Here is a 17,474-nt window from a genome sequence, read left to right as displayed (position 1 = left end):
CCTCCCCCTTAATTGAAAGAGAAAGAACAATTTTACTCTTGCAATGCCAGGAGGATTACCGGAGCTCTGGAGAGACCGGTAGCTAGTGAGTGTTGGTATCTTCTGAAAGGAAAAATATGAGATGTTGAGGAGGGAATGGCAAGTGAGAAATTGGGTATTTCTTTTGGTGTGGGAGACTTCTCTTGGACTCTTGGTAGCTCCTTGTTGACTAAACCGTGACATTGATGCTCATTTCTTCGTGGACCTTTGTGTACTCTTTCTTCCAGTTCTTTTGGGACTTGGAGTTAAATCAAGATATGTTTATGAATTTCTTTGAGCATCTTTCTTTTAATGTTCTCTTCTTTTGAGTCTTCTGAAAAGATAGTAAATGATAATAATTATCCTTGTCAGGTTACTTGGGGTCAAGCATTAGAAGTCTTGGAGTTCTTTACCGTACCAATTTATGCTAAGTTTCTAACTCTGAATTAAAATTCTAAACCTATCTGTAGGGTCTTTGTTAGGGCTCCATTTTACCACACTACTTCCTACCAGATTTTTCCCCCTCCACATGTCCTGGGAATTCTAGGACTCTAATGAGCTACCTGAGGTTCCTCAGGGCTTCATGCTCCCATATGCTGTGTTTTGATAAGCTGTGTCCTCTACTGAGAATGGCTCTTCACCTCTCCTTTTTCTACAGTCTCTACCAGCCTTCTTTCATTAACTCCTTCAAAACTTAACCCAAGAGGTACATGTTCTGGAAAGCCTTTCTTGATGGCCCCTGCCTCTCCAGCCCTAGCCAGTTAGATGACTTTCCTCTGATCCTGTTAAAACCCAGTGCTTCCTTCTATTAAGTGTGTTACCAGCTGATATTTGTATGGTTTCTTGTCTCTTTGCCATGTGCTTAAGCAAAGGCTCAGCCTTTTACTCCTGCCCCTAATATCTGTGCAGAGCACATTCTAATTGCTAGAGTTTACATGGAATAGATGAGTAATGGATAAATGGGTGAAAAATTGGCACAGGCTATTTTTAAGAGAAAGGAATCCAGTCATGTGACTGAGCGTGCAAAGAGACTAGAAATTCACTTTTTGAGCAATTTTGACTTGAGCATCTATTATATGCACTTCATACTGGCTAGTCTCTTAAGGCACATCAGTAGACAAAGACTCACGCCCTTGTAGAGCACACGTTGTGCTTACATTCTAACAGTACTAGGAAGGATGACCACATATATAATAAATAATTACATAACATGTAGAGTGAGGAGAAATGAGGAGGTCAGAGTGGCTGGAGCAGAATTACTGAAGGGTAAGGTAGTCAGAGGGGCTGAGAGAGGTGGGCAGAGGAGGGATTGTTGCAAGTGTAGATATCATAGGGTCTTGTGTACCATGGAAGGATATTGGCTTTGATTATGAGAGATGGAGAGCCATTGCAATGCTTTGAGCCTAGAAGTGGCATATCATTATAAGTTTTAAAAGGAACACTCTTGAGGCACCTGAGTGGCTCATTTGGTTGAGTGTCTGCCTTCAGCTCAGGTCATGATCCCAGGATCCTGAGAATCAGGTCCTGTGTTGGGCTCCCTCTTCAGTGGGGAGCCTGCTTCTCCCTCTGTTCCTCCTTCTCTCTCTCCATCTCAAATAAATAAATAAATAAAGTCTTAATAAATAGATGGGAGGGATGGATGGTTGGTTGGATGGTTGGACGACTTTTTCAAAGATGATAGTAGATTTTAAGGGGCAGGTATAGAAGCAAGGGGGCCACCACCTGCAATCCAAGTAAGAGATGGTGGTGGTTTGGGTGCAAGTGGTAGTAGTGGAGGTGGAAAGAAGTGGTTATATTCTATATTTTGAAGGTAGAGCCAACAGATTTAAGATGGCCATGAGAGAGAGAAATGGATAATTGCAAGGTCTGGGGATCTGAGCAACTGGCACAGTGGAGCCACCATCACCCGAGATGCAGAAATTTATGAGTGTGGTCAGATTTTTGTTTTTGGCTTGTGGAGTTAGAGGCACTAGTAGCTCAGTTTTAGATGTTTAAGTAAACGATCCTAATTAGACATTCAAGTGGAGATGTCAAGTGAGCAGTTAGTTATGAGTCTGGAGTTCAGGAGAGGGACTGGACTGGAAATACATTCTTGAGAATCATCTACCAATAACTGGATGGTTTGTAGAATCAGGAGAACACTTGAAATCACTAAGGGTCACATGAATGAGTGTCAAGAATAGGATAAGAACTGAACCGTGGGGCACTCTGTCACAGTAAGAGGACACCGAGAGGGGGCAGCCAACGAGGTAGGAAAACCAAGAGAATATGGTGGCCCAGAGACTGTGTGGAAGGAGACGGAGTGACCAGGTGTGTCAGTCGCACCTGATCTGACTAGTAAAATGAGGACAGATCACTGAGCGCTGACTTAGTAACACAGGTGTTACAGGCCACCTTGGTGAGAGTCCTTGTTGTGGAGCGCTGGGCTGGAAACCCTATCAGAGTGGCACAGGCCCCCGAGTGGAGTCCACCCCCTGGCTGAAGAAAGTGAGTTATTTCAGATCATTGAGAATACAGAAGAACCCAGGTAGGGTCATCGTCCCTACTGATCAATTGTTTATAAGCATTTCCCAAGAAACATCTTTTTACATATATGTGATTATAGTCTGGGCAAGAAAAACAGGACAAAATAAAATGTTCTTTCCTTTTTGATTTTTTGTTTGTTTGCATTATTGTGAGGGGAAAAATCTATAAGTAAATGTTTTTACTCCAAACATGAGTAAACTATAAAAGCTAAAGGCTTACTGATTCACTTCTTCATGAATTCGTCTGATTCATTTTATTCCCTTGTCATCTATTTTTGATGGCTTTTTTCCACTTATAAATTGAAATTTAGTTCCACACCCGTGACACAATTACTTCTGTACGTTTGGCCCAGTTTCTTAACCCAGAGACATTTTCCTCTTCAGTGAGTGCTGTGAATTTTTTTTTAAGTAGTTCATTGTCCTCTTAGAGTTTTATTTAGGGACTGATTATTTTTTTCGTATTCCTTTTCAAAATTATTGTCGAACGGTGGGAGAGGAGGGCACCAGTAATGATAAGGAAGAAAGAATGCCTTCTTTGCGTTGAATTGCTCAAATTTCATTCTAATTATAAAATATTGTCAAGCTCATTCTTGTGGGTTGGGCAGCCTGTCCCAATCCTTTCTAGAAGAGGACTCGGACATCTAAGCCAGATCTGTACCCAGGAGAGAACGTTGCCTGCTCTGGGATCCGCTCTCTCCTGATACTGCATTTCTGTCTTCCAAGACTCCAATCAAGTCCTGCTCATTCCATGGAGCCTCCTCTGCTTCTCCTGGCTCTAGGTAGTGTGGGTTTCCTCTGCATCACTGTACTGCCTACTGCCTTTAGCCCTTATTTTGTTGTTGATGGTGTGTGTTTAGGGGTGGGCTGGGGAGGTAGTGTTACCATAATGGTTAAAAAGCACAGCCTCCACAGACTGGTAAAAACTGCATTTCAGACCTAGCCTTTCCACTTCCCAGTTCTGTGATTTTAGGCCAATGTCTTAATCTTTGAGTGTCTTGGCCTTTTCACTTGTTAAATGGGTATAACTCCTACCTCAAAAATAGTAAAAATTAGAGGGGACAAGGCATGCAAAATTACTGACCAGGAAACTGGTGACCTAAATAAACGGGAATCTGAAAAATATGTGTAATATATGAACTAAGCACCTGTCTCTATGGCACATTTCCTGGAAGAAGGGGATACTGACTTATGTAGCTTTCCTAATACCAATTTTTAACTATGGAAAACTCAGTGTTTATTACTGACGATAGTTGGTGTTTGGGAAATGGTGGTCGGGGTAGGGGGATGCATGCTCATGGAAATATGTTCTGCATGTCATAGTGTATTTCGTTGCTGCCCATCAGTGGGTGCGTTAGGTTTTAGGAAACCTTCTAGACTCAGACTCTTACAGTGCACAGTCTACGGAAGTGATGTTACAAATTTTATGGTATAGGAAGTCAGTAAGTTTTCCTTTTAGTTTTCCTAACACTCATGAAAATTGCTGAGTTTCTTCCTCTTCTTGACATTTCACAGCCCAGAATACAGAAAGCTGCTTTGATTTTCACACAGTCAGTCAAATTCTGTATAGTTAGGAGAGGAGCTTAGATGACTTTTACTTTTAAGTAAACTTTCATAAGCCAGGTATTTTAATAATGTGAAAAAAGATGAGAGGAAATAGCCAAATGGGCTAAAATACACACACACACACACACACACACACTCTCTCTCTCTCTCTCTCTCTCTCTCTCTCTCTTTTTCTGGTGATAAAGCAGAGAAACTTTAGAAAATTCTAACAAGCAAAAAAAGTACACTGAGATGCCACTGTTTATACTCCCATGTATATCATCCTGGGCTTTGTCTGTGATAGAATTTGTGTATATAACTTTTATCCCAAAATGGCACTGTACTGTAGAGTCAGCTCCATAAACTACTGTTTTTCATGTAATATACAGTGAATATTTTAAATATACTTCTGCATCATTTTACCCTCTGTGGCTGTACTGTGTTATAGTTAACCAACTATTTTTGGCTCTTTAGAACGTTTCCGGTTTCTTCTCAGTTAAGTGTTTTGATGTATGTCAGAACAACTTTTGAAATTCAAAGACCCCCCCCCCCAGAGTTTTCTTGGACATGCCAATATTAAATAGCAGATATGTTCATTTCAATTAAATTTTGTCCACTTTTAAAACATTCTTTTCCAAGTCCATTTTGAGTGATTTATTTAGTGGTAACATTTGGAGCCCCTTTGTGTGACTGGGGGAAAAAAGTATAGTTCCCTGGAAATATTGTGTTTTTCAGATTTTTTTTTTATAAATCTGCAACAGCCTTTTCCTCATTCAATCCAAACTAGAGAGTTATGAAATGTCACCAGGAAAATGTTGCCCTGAGGTTTTTATCTCCTAAAGTAGAATGATCTTTAATTGAGAGTTAGTAGGGTCACCAGTAGGTAGGTTGTTACAGTTTGCTATTTCAGTGGAAGAAAGACTGAAACGTGAGGGATGGAGGGCAGGTGATGAAGGAGGAGACCAGTTAAATAGATATCTGCCCCACAGACTTAAGATCACCACTGTTTCCATCTTTCATACCTCTAGCAACTTGAGATCCCAATTTTCCAAGTTATTCGTGATAGCAAATATTACCTCCAGCTGCCCATTGAAAGTCTCAGAAATCTTGACATTAAAACTAGCATAGTTCTGTTTCATGCACCAAGAGATGACAAAAATCCTTATTACATCATGTTTGTCAGTATTAGGATTATAAAATATGGTCACCAAACTTCTAAGTCTTAGGAAAAGGAATAATAGAGATGACTTGATCGTTCATTTTGCAATAAATGTCTGACGAATACCTACGATGTAGCTAGCTGGCACTGGGCTAGGGACTGGAGTTACAAAGAGGGATGAGCAAGGCCTTAAGCTATCTAGATGGGATCCACATACATACAGATAAAAACCTAACAGTGCTTTGTAGTACTTTTTTTTTGTGATATATAATAGTCATATTTCCAAAATGGTACTGGAGTTCAGAGGAAGGGAGAAACAAAGGTGTTTTTAAAAGAAGCAACTCATTACCAGATTGATAAGTGAAGAGGTATAACAAGAGACAGGGGGTCCACGAAAAGTGTCATGGATTCTGCAAAAGACAGTTTTATTCTGGGAATTTCCAGCAAACAAGAATTGTAATCCTCATGTAAAACAGTTCTTGAGTTAAGGTTTTAAATTTTCTTTACTAAAAATAATGTTTTCTCATTTTCCTGTAGCTGACTTTTTAAAAACCTGATTATTTGTTTATTCCTTTTTACAAAATTATTAAATCATTTTATCTTTAAAAAAGTAAATGAAATAGACATGGCTTAATAATATGTTCGTGTCACTACTTCCCATCCCAGTGACATACTTTTTTTTCCTGCCTTGGATTTAATAGCTTAGAATTATGGCTGTTCACAAAGAGAAAGATAGACTGCACAAAGAATCTGTAGTTTAAATTATTGACTAAATTTTTTGTGCTCTTAATAATACTTCAAAATACCATGTACATCAGTTGGTCTCAGCATTGGAAAAGCCTTGGGCTGTACATTCTGAGATTTGAAAAAAATAGATTCACAGTGGAAATGAACCAGAGGTTTAGACTAAATAGATATGTTGTAAGAGAACCATAATGATCTTATTTAAATATTTTCCACATTAAAGCAGGCATGTAGTACTGTTATGTTATAGCCATAATTTTTTTAATAAATGAATTTGCATCCATCATAATTTTTTTTATTTCTCTATGGAATTTCACATACTAAACAATGCGAATACTTGAAGCAAATAATCTTTTGGAGTCCAGATTTGAATTAAACTTCTTCCAAGTATAATGATTCCTTTATTAATTTTGAGCTTGTTTTATAAGCAAGGATTTTTTTTTTTTTTTTTTTTTTTTTTTTTTAGATTCGAGAAGCCCAATTAACAAAAAGTCTGGAGATTGATAAGTGGGGTGAATTTCTGATATGGTTGTAATGTTCACTGGGTAAATATTTCTTGCACACCTACTGTGGGCCTGACCTTGAGCTTTCATTAACAGTTTTATCTCGTTACTAATATTACGAATAGACATGTTAATTCCCTGGCTTCATGGAGTTTATATATTATAGAGAAGGGAGGTAGACCCCCACCCCCAGCCCGCAAGAAAGGCACATCCAGATAATGAAATCATTGCCAATTACAATAAAGATTGGGAAGGAAATACACCAGGGGTGGAGAATTTAAATGGTAGAGAAGCACCTGCCTGGGATAGGGGAAGGGAAAAAGACAGCATGAGCTGAGGATGGAAAGCAAGTAGGCAGCTGCTCTTACAAGGTCTTATAGGCCAAGATGAGGAGTTTGAATTTTATTTCAAATACAGTGAGAAAGGCATTAAAGGATTTTATACAAGGGACTGATCCAAATGGATTTTCTTGTATGATCATTCTCGCCTTGTGGGGAAGGAGGGCAGGGAGACCGGGAGGAGGCTATCATATGAGTCCGGGCCAAAGGTGCTGTTATTGGGGCTGAAGGATAGCCATGAGGATGGAGAGGAGAGGTGGTTCTCAGAAAGCAGCAGGACTTGGAGGAGGGCAGTGGGCAGGCGGGGGATGAGAGAGAAATCCAAGATGACTCCTGGTCTTCTGCCTTGAGTAAAAAGGGGCTGTTGAATGAGATGAGGAGGTCAAGAGAGAGCATTTGGGTTCTGCTGAGGGCACGTTATGTCTAACATGTTTCTGAGAAATCCAAAGGGAGCTGCCCATTAGATGTGTACATGCAAAGCTAAAGAAAGGCCTGGGCTCTAGCTAAAACCACACTTTCCATCAATATGTTGCTTTAATAGATTTTAAAGAAGCATTTGGAGCATAATCGATAATACTGAAGCTCTCTATATAGTACATATCCTGTTCTTTGATTCAGTTGAGGGCACGTGCCAGTTGTGAAAAAGAATGAAGTCCTCTTTGGTGACTCTTCTATTATTCCAGAGGCCTTAGCATGACACACAAGACCTTTCCTGCAGAACCTTCCAGATTCCTGCTGGTATCCCTAGATTTGCCCGATGACAAATAATTATTTCTGGAAGGCACCATGTTGTCTCACCTCCATGCCTTTGCAAATGGTGCTCCTGTGCCCTGGAACACTTCCAGCTTTTTCTCCCTTGCTGTCTGCAAGGCATCATTTACAAAACAACCCTAAGGGGTAGGTAACACCTCCTCAGAGGAGCCTTCCCAGAGTCCAGGCTCCATGCCCCATCCGTGTGCTCCTCTGAGGAACCTGTACCCACCCTTTCCAAGCACAGATTATACTGTTTTTTGACTGCCGCTTGAACCTTGTTCTCAAGCAGTACAGCTCCAGGCAGTACTCAGGGGCAGCGCTTCCTTGGAACACCTACCAGTGGTCTTGTACTTGGAAGGGCTTCTCTCTCTGGCCTTTGTCTGGCTGTGCCTCTTCTCCACAGCAAGTCTGAAAAGCCCAGAGATGTGCCCAGCTGAAGCCCATGTGATCCTTTCTCTGCCATGCTCCAGGGAACCAGGACCCCACATTCCAGAATTCTCTGCACTAATGATGCTGAGCCCACTCTGAGGGCCTCTTTCCCAGGTCTCCTGAGGGACAACAGCCATGCCCCAGTGACAACACTCCAGGGTCTGAAGGATGGGGAGCAGGGTTGTCTACACATGTGCACATGGGCCCTTCAAATGTGGGACAGGACCACAGTGGAGAAGAGAAGGTGGTGGCAGGGCAGGGGTCAGGGGTTAGTCCTTTCTGGCCTAAGATGCCAAGGAGCCTGAAAATTCCAAATCTAAAGCCCACCCTTTTCACATCAGAGGAATTTAAAGTGGTGATGCTGGTGAGGGTGGAGGTACCTGTGGGCAGCAGGTGCCCAGCTTACTGGTAAGTGAACAGGAACCTCACAGCACACCAGGTGCAGGCCCGGCCCCTGCGCCTGTGGGACAGGCCTCTCCTTAGACTGCCTGTGTTGAGCCCTGCCTCCCTTCCAGCACCTGGCCCAGGCCCTGAACAAGCACCTCTGTGTTTCTGAGGGAATAATCCAGTCCTCCCTGGCTTATCTGACTTGTGATGAATCAGGGTGACTGGACATCCCGGAGCCTGCTGAGCTCCACTGCTGCTCCTTACTGGCTACCCTAGTGTTCAAGGCCCATCCTGATCAGCTGCCTGGGGCTGCAACCTGTACTGAGAATAGGTCTCTACATCCACTATGTGTGGTTCTACAAAGGTGCAAACTGAAGAGCAAATGAAAGTACTTTGTAGCCCACAAAAGCTGCTAAGCCTGGAATGTGCTGGTGCAAAGGGTCCTTTCTCTTGGCTGAATCTGCCCAGGGGAGATGTTTTTCTCATTTTTGACAGAGGTGGGCTTCTGCTAAGTCAGAAGGGGTGCTTTGTTGTCATTCAAATGAAAATGTCCTAAGCTTTCCAGGGTCCTGGCAGGGTAGAAAATGTGGGCAGCTCAGGCCCAAGCGCTTCATTGCTGTCAGGTTCATGAGATGCATAAGCTGTAAGCATTCCAAGTGCCAGAATGTATTGAGTGATTGTCTCCATACCTGTATCTCCTTGCCGCTCCACCCATGTCCCAAACAGGAAGCTGTTCATCCAAGTCCCAAGTGTCCATGCCCATCCCCAGTGCTCATAGGCCTGTCTCGTTCAACACATGTGGCCACCACATAGATAGATGGATCCATAGGTAGGCCCAGCCATCACTTTATCCCAGATCCTTCTGTCTGACTTCCAATAAGGTGAATTGAAATTGTGTTTGGCAAAAGGGGGGCAGGGGGGCGGGCAGGTGCTTTTCTTGAGCCAACACATAGCCCTGTGTATTTTGATGAAAATCCTCCAAGTGCAGCTCTCCAAGGGGAAACAGCCAGCCCAGGCAGGAGGGTGCCTGGAACTCCAGGGATATTTAGCTGTATTCACACTAGGGAAAAGGCACATATTTTTCCTGTTGGATTGCTGATAATCACAACATTGCTCCATCCTTCCTGGATCTCTTTTAGTTGGGCTGAACTTGGGGTTTATCCTGTTCCTGGATACTGAAAAAAGAGGGTATGTTTCGTTTTGAGGCATCAGCACAGCAGTGAACCTTGAGGCATCCTGCCAGGTGAGATTTGAAATATCCTAAAGCTGAAGATTTGGTATTTTGCTCCCCCCCCCCCCACTTTCAAAACGATAGGAATTGAAATAGTTTAATAATAAGATTAAGAATCACTCCCCTGAACTGAATGTACCACTTACCAAGAAGTCTTTGCCAGAGCGGACAGATAAGCAAAAGTCTTGAATTATGTCTTCCCTTAAAAGTAAGGTTGTTTTTTGCAGACCAGAGTGCCGTGGGCACACCCAGGTGAGGTTTGCAGATGAAGGCACCTTACTCTAAGAGAAGCCCAATCTCAGCTCGAAGTCTCTCCTACTCAGAGTAGCTGCTGTACAGGGTCTTCATTTTTGCCTTGTGACTCATGCCATATTAAATTCTGATGGAATGAATGATGTTTGTCCCAGAGTATTAGAGCTCTTAATATGTTGTGCCATTCTAGAGGCAGTGAGGAGGTAGAGAGCAGTCAGCATCTCAAAAAACAGATGAGAAGAAGATGCTCCAAAAGGTGAATGGTGGGCCTCTCTGGGTGGGGAGACCATTGGCCACTTTTACGTTCTTTGTGATTTTGTGGGTCAATCCAATATATCTACAGTAGATGTGAACTGTACTTAGGATCGTGTTTTGAAAATTATTCCAAAGGAGAATCCACTTTAAAGAAACTAAGAAGATCTTGTGTGAAGTGGATCTAACACAAGAAGAGAAGGGCAGAAAGCAAAAAGAGAAAAGCAAGATACCTCCTTGAAGTATGAAGTATTTGGGATGCCAAGTTGATCACTATCCTTGTTTTTCATCTTATTCTATCATTCTTAAAACAAAACAAAACAAAACAAAACAAAACAACAACTTGAACATTGATTTATCATCCAGTGCTCAAAGGGAGAGGAAGAAAACATTTATTAAGCATTGACTTAACGTGTCAGGACCAATGATAAGACATCCTGTCTGCCCTCCAGCTGGCGGGTCTAAGAAGTGTAGTGGACAGACTCATAGACACGTTCATTCAACTTTCGAGTCTGTCCGTGTGCCATGCACTATGCTATGTTTTAGGATTTACACGTAAATAGGGCAAGGTGATTGCCCTGAAAGCAATGGATGGTGATGGCAGTTTGGTGAGTCAGTGTCATGATAGGGGCAGGCTCAGGGCACCCCAGGAGCATGGAGGAGAAGCAGTGAACCCTGATTTGGGAGGAATAGGGTGGGCTTGTAGAAGGAAGTGGTGCTTGAGCTACATCTTGAGGATGAGGAACACCTGGCCAGGGAGAGGGCCAGTGGCATGTCAGGCACCACAATGAATGCAAAGGCAGGCATCTGGCCACCAGAAGTCATCCCATATGGGCCACCTGAAGTCATCCCATATGGCCGCAACTGTGGGGGATGGGGGTGGCAGTGGGGAGAGAGGTATGAGAGACCCCGTCAGGAGAGGTCATGTGCTCTGCCAAAGACTTTGAGTTCTGCCCCGAAGCAGTGGGGAAGCCACTGCAGCGTTTTAAAGAAGGAGCGTGGCATAGACAGTTTTGCATCATAGAAAGGGTCCCTGTAGCCATATTGTGCCTCAGCCAGGCTGACTAATGAGGCTGAGGCAGTGATCTGTGCAAGGAACCCTGGGGTCTCCATTAAGATGGTAGCAGGGAAAATGCCAAGAAAGGATCAGAACCAAAGATGACCATTGAGGAGATTAGAGAACTTGATTGATGGACTAGGGTGGGTGGGGGGGTGTTAAGGAGGACTGGGGTGGCCCGTTGATTTGGGGCTTGGATCACCAGGTGGAAGACAGTAGCATTCTCCCAGTGAGGCAGGATATGAGAAATTGCAGCTGGAGCTTATGGGATTTATGGAGCCCATAAGATGCTGTAGGGCCCCTGCAAGCAACTGAAAATTAATACAGATCTGGAGCTCAAGAAGGTTATCTGGGATCCAGTGTTAGTTGGGAGTCATCATAGGTTGGTTGCATTTGAAGCCGCTGGGAATGGATGAGATTATTCAGAAGGAATGAGAAGAAAAAATACAGAACACCCTGTAGATCATGAATCATTAAGAGGGAGCCTGCCAAAGAGATGGACATCCATTTGGGCAGGTAGGGGAAGCCAGGAAAAGTGGAATCCGTGCTCATGCTCGCTCTCAGGGCTGCCATCATGGACAGAAGGGCAAAGGGCAAATGACAGGTGCCAGAAACGCCCAAGCCTACTGTGTCTGCCTCTTTAACAGATGTCCCAGGACATCACCATCCCCCGACCTCTCAAGTTTCTCTTGTTTCTCTAACTTGGCACATTGCCTCCCCAAACAGAATCTGGGCTATGTTAGTAAAGAACGTCGGGAAAGGGACTTAGGGTAAGTGGCTGGCAGTGTTGGCCAAGCCAAGGGAGCCAAGAGAATAGGGGCCCTCAGTGAAGGAGGTCTGGTCATCGGTCACTCCACAGACATTTCAGGGACACTGTATATAGGACACTGTCAGGTCAAGGCTTTGGAGACGTCCATGAAGATCATGAAAGATCACTTCTGCCTCTAGAAGTGAAGGCAGGCAGTGCGCACCTGTCTCTGGAGGATTCAACCCCAAGTGTAGGGGGAGTGAGACAAGGCTGTGGCCAGGGTCAGGACGTGGAGGGTACCAGGAGAGATTGAGCATGCTCCTGCCCCCAAGGTGAAAGCCAAGGTGAACTCTGGGATGATGGAGAATGGGGGCTCCAGGCAGGGGCATGCTAGAAGAAATCTGGGACACACTGTGGCTATGCACCAGACAGAAGGCTGGGGTCACCTGTGCTCCGGAGTTCACGGGTAGGAAAGGCAGCCAGTGGAGGGACCTGTTGTCCCTCTGGGAAGCAGGAGGCTAGCTGCCCAGATGGCAGGGAGGGGGTGTAAGGAGATAAATGGAAGTGGTTAGGAGCCGGGCTTTGGAAGTGAGCAGTGAGCAGCCTGTGTGCTTGCAATCCTGGTTCTGCTACTCACTCGCTGTGTGAGCCTGGGCATGTTATGTAACGTCTCTGTGCTTCTGCCCCCTCGGCTGGAAAAATGTGGATAATAACAGAAACCTGTTTCCAGGAAGTGTTGGGCGACTCGAATGGGTGAACTCAGGCAGCACTTAACACGTGCCTGGCACAAGACACGCTCCGTACAGATTAGCTTTAATAATCATCATGGATGGGACTGAGGGCAAATGCGGCCTGGGGCCCCAGAAACCCCAGAGTGTAAGTGGTTGGCAGAGGGTTAGCAGGGCCCAGCATGGGAGGCACTGTATTCTAGAATGAAAAGAATCAGGAAGTCCTCCAAGACGGGAAGACACTTGACCGATACCTGGGTTCACAGAGAGGCCCCTTCTGGGTGAACAGAGTGTGGGCCTAGGCAGAGGTATGCTCTCTTGAGACCTGAGAGGGCCTTGTGAGGTGCAGGCAACCGTGTGTGTGTGTGTGTGTGTGTGTGTGTGTGTGTGTGTGTACATGTGTACATGCAGAGGCTCTCTGCCCTGAAGGAGGGAGGCAGGGAGGCCAGCAGAAGAGCGGCCTGAGCAGGAACTCAGGAGGCAGGGCAGTGACAGGATCTCACCCTGACCTGGTGAGGCTGGTTGATGGTGAGGATGATGACAGTGAGTTTTTGGAGCGGGTATTCCATGCCAAGGTCACCAAAAGGGCTTTATAGATGCATCACCCCTCACACCTGCCCCAGGAGAAAGGCCCTGTGGTGCTTCCCATTGCTCAGAGGAGGGAACTAAGGCGCCAGATTAAGTGACTCATGGGCACCGTACAGCTGTCAGAGCTGGACAGGGTGACTCAGAGCCTGTTCCCGTGACCACCACGCCGTCACCATCTGTCCCAACGGTGTGTGGCTCCTCGGAGAGGGTGACAGGTGGAGGCCGGGCCCATGACCTCAGCTAAGCCTGTGGCAGCCTACGGAGAGTGCCTTGATTGTCATCTTCAGGTTAGAACCCCTGCAGGGAGCTCAAGTGAATGGTGGATGTGGGAGGTAGATACCGGGGCCTTCCAGAACCCAGCTGCTAGCTGGGGAACACGGCAGGACTCGCAGGGCTGGACAGCCGTGAGGCAGTAGTACCATCTCTGTCTGTCTGTCTGTCTCCCTAGTCTGTGTGTCTGCCTACCATCTGGTTGAATTGCCTGTACTTGGTTTTACTCTGCCGTGACTTTGGCTGGTGCAGGCCAGACCTGACCTGGCGAGGCCACGGCCAACACCGCTTGACCCACTGGGTCTCCACGTTGTAGAAAGTTCTCCATGGTGGTAATCTGTGCCTTCCCTCCCCTGTTCCCTGGGCAGCTGGGACGGGGGTGGCGAGGGTGGCACCAGGGCAGAGGGGCAGCCTCTCTGAGAAGTGCTGTGATCTTCCATAGGTAGGGAAGCTTGAAACCTTGGCCATGTTGGGCTTCCAGACCTGTCGGTGCCCAGGTTCTGGCAACGTTTTCCTTGTCATTGCCATGCAGGGCTCCTCCCACAGACTCCAGCTCCACCTTTACCTTCTAGGTTCCTGTCACCGGGATGCCCACAGCAGATGCCAGGTGCATGCCTTCCTTCTGGCCCTCCCTCCCCATGTCATCTCATCTGGTAATAACACTTTTGAAAATCTCTGTGGCCTCCTACTCAAAAGCCTTGAGCAGATGCTCCGTAATTTGTCATACCCATGGTCGGCTCCCAAGGCCGCGCAGCCCGGGGACTGATCACCATCTCCACCTCAACTCCCCTCTGTTCAGTCAGCGTCATCTTCCTCTGTCACGAGCCGTCTCCTTCTGCACTCGTGTCCCCAACCTCTTACCTCGACCTGTGTCACCTCCCTGTCGTCTGAACGATGCCTCTTACCCTTGGTTCTACAGGTCCATCAAAAGCATCTCTCTGCTCAGTGTGTCTTAAACACAACCAGGCACATAGCAAACACTCGGGAAATTTAATAACTAGTGATTAATAGCTGATTTATGATCTCTTGGCCTTGGGGGTTTTTTTTCCCCTCTTTTTAATTCTTTATTGCATTTTTTAGAACATTCCAGATGAGCCCTCTGACTGTGATAATTGAATACTTGTTAGAAGCAAAGCCAAGTAAAAGGAATTAACTCCTAATCCTGTTAAAGACTTTCTCATTATTCTGTGTGCCTGTGTTTTGGCTTCTCTTCTAAGTGCCTTGACAACAGAGACCATCGTATTCATTATGTGCCCCCAAAGTGGTATATACAGGAATAATGCCGGAATAAATGTCCGAGTGGATGAGTACCCTCCTGGGTGAGGAGCATGTCAGACGTGGTCATCTCATTACTCATGTTTCCCTGTCTCTCTGCATTTACATCTGTGCCTCGTTGGAAAATGCTCTCATGACTTCTTGATGGTCAGGTTCATTAAGCCCGGAACTATAGAATATTTTTGGATAGAATTTTTCCTCTGCTGGACGTCTTTCTGCCTTCAGCAGCATTCTTCATGAGCTCAACCACAATCCTGCTTACACCCTTCTATGTTCTTCCAGACTCCCCACAGACACACACACACACCCCGCCCCCGCCGCCCCCAGCACCTGGTGCAGAGGAAGTTCTTTCGGGTAAGCCACCAGCTGTCCTTTGCATTTGGGGCATACAGGAGATCTGTTACTTTGGCTTTCTCAATAGAAGATGAAACAGATCCAGAAATGCTTTGCAAACTGCTCTAAGAGCAAAACCAAATAGATTTTGGTTCTTTACTTCTGAATCCAAACATTGTCTACCAGTTATAACTGGCTTTATATTTGCATAGGGTTTGCACTGTTCTTGCTATTGTAACAATTAAATAATTCCTGGCATGTAATCTTGGGGAGGAGGAAGATGGGAATAGTTCAGAAGTAAAATGTGGACAGAAAGCATAATCTGGTAAATTTTTAAAAATGAGAAACTTTGCAGTATGGTAGAAATACAGTATCGCAAAGTTGGCCTCATACCAAATGTGTAGCAAAAAGTGGGGAAGCAGACATTTAAGCATTATAGAGGGGCAACAAATCCAGCTGTGTGAGATCTTTAGTGATTATTCCAGATGTCTCTGGGACAAGATGATAAAGTAACAGTGTTGGCAAATCTTCATACATTCTTTTCTCACATGCCAAAGGGAAGCCCAGGTGTCATGACTCCTGACCCTCTAACACCACCACCAAATACACCTACCCACCCATTCGATGTCTTTGTGTATTTAAATTGAAAATTGGAGCAGGAGGAAAGTGTGCAGTAATGGTGTTTTCTTGAAAGGCTGTGAGTTGCACCAGTCCGAGAGCCATGAATTGCACAAAGTTGTTTTCATGGGCTGCTTCCTTCTGTCTACTGTTTGCAGAGAGGACTTGGTTTGAAAAGGCTTATGAATTCTTTGAGCACCACCTTTGTTGAAAACACACATTATGAGTGTTTCATTTTATGCTGAGCCTTTTGTCATTGCCATTTATAGCTATTCTGTTTATTCCCTTTGTGAGATCCATTCTGAGAGTGAATGTGTTTCATGAGAGAATATAAGAGCCCCGCAATTTGTTTTGATTGGTCTCCATTTTGATTCCTAGGGAGCAGGTGCTGTAGTTGGGAATTGGTTTTGGCAGTGCCTTGGTTATATAAATATTAGATACATGAAATGAAGCCTCATTTAAATTATATTCATCAGAAAGGATAGGGGAACTTTATGTTGAGTCCAAGAGCCCCACGGTTCTGTTTCTATAGCATTAGAGCCTACAGATGAGCAACATACCTTGTGTCTGAACACAACGTGTGTATAGGTGACCTCCTTCCCTTGTGCATCCACTTCACATGCAGATTGGCTGTATTTCTTCAACAGTTTCTGCAGATACTCTAAAGGAAATAAATCTGGCCCTATGATTTCTTAATATAACAAGTTTCTTCTGGTCTGGAAAATACAGGCATTTTTACTCTTCAAACTCTGTCAAGGATTATTTTCAGTTTGATGTATTTTTGTTATACTTATATTGAATATTTAATTTTATATGTGTATTAAATAACATTTAAACCTTGGAAAAATACTTCATCCCATTTTTAAGGCTTGATTTTTCCTACTTGATGCTTCCTACTTGTTGCTATTTATTGCCAAAATCACATTAAAAAAGTATCAAACTGCTTAATGCCCTGGAAGGACTGCCATATTCTCCTCCCCAACAGAGTTGTTTACAAGGCTGACATTTTCCTAAGAATGGCTTTTGAGGTTTTCATGAATATATATAAACTTTCACAAGTGTGTTTTTATTCAGGCGAAGAATTGAACAGGGACTTATGATCATAGGTAGAATAAGCGATCTGAAAATCTGTTTGTAAACCTTTAAGTAACATTCTAACCTTTGGGCTGCTTCTGGGTAAATTCCTTTAAACACACACACACACACACACACACACACACAAATTCAACATCTTATGCACACCCTCGAAACTATGTTAAATATGTTCCTTCATGCTGCTGGGTCTTTCTCTAAGCAAGCTGCTGTGGAGCCTGGCATCTTGCTCACTTTGTGCTTCTCAACCTTGTGTCCCATGAGTGCTGCTCTAAGTCCATTTTCGGTATTCTGCAGAAATGGAGCTTTCCAGGCTCCCTGTAGGCTGATTTGCATAGTTTCTCCTCGGAGAACCCAAAGTAGAACACATACCACGTTATACTGTAGCTGTCCCCATGTCTGTCTCTCCTGCTAATGTGACTTCTTTGAAGACTAGGATCTTTGTCTTTATGGCTTCAAGGCCCCATTCACTGCCTGACATGTAATGTTCAATTAGTGAATTGAATGAATGAATGAATGAATGAGAAAGAAAGAAAGAAAGAAAGAAAGAAAGAAAGAAAGAAAGAAAGAAAGAAAAGGAAGGAAAGGGAAAGGAAGGAAGGAAAGAAAGAAGGAAGGAAGGAAGGAAAGAA

The 17,474-nt window shown here is 44.4% G+C and overlaps 1 protein-coding gene across 5 annotated transcripts in view; it reads left to right on the top strand.

Annotated features, from left to right (window-relative positions):
- PIP5K1B (phosphatidylinositol-4-phosphate 5-kinase type 1 beta) overlaps window positions 1-17,474 on the top strand; it is a 299,006-nt gene that overhangs the window by 86,940 nt on the left and 194,592 nt on the right. The window contains exon 1 of one of the 5 annotated variants that reach the window (XM_072838962.1): window positions 13,421-13,541. The exons of the other annotated variants lie outside the window; for them this stretch is intronic. The gene's annotated coding sequence lies outside the window, so the exon portion shown is untranslated. Of the gene's footprint in view, window positions 1-13,420; window positions 13,542-17,474 lie in introns of those variants that run through there. 5 annotated transcript variants of the gene reach the window in all.

Source organism: Canis lupus, chromosome 1, assembly GCF_048164855.1.
Source record: "Canis lupus baileyi chromosome 1, mCanLup2.hap1, whole genome shotgun sequence".
NCBI lineage: Eukaryota > Metazoa > Chordata > Mammalia > Carnivora > Canidae > Canis > Canis lupus.
Note: the sequence above shows the minus strand (reverse complement) of the source record. Positions and strands in the feature narration are given on the sequence as shown.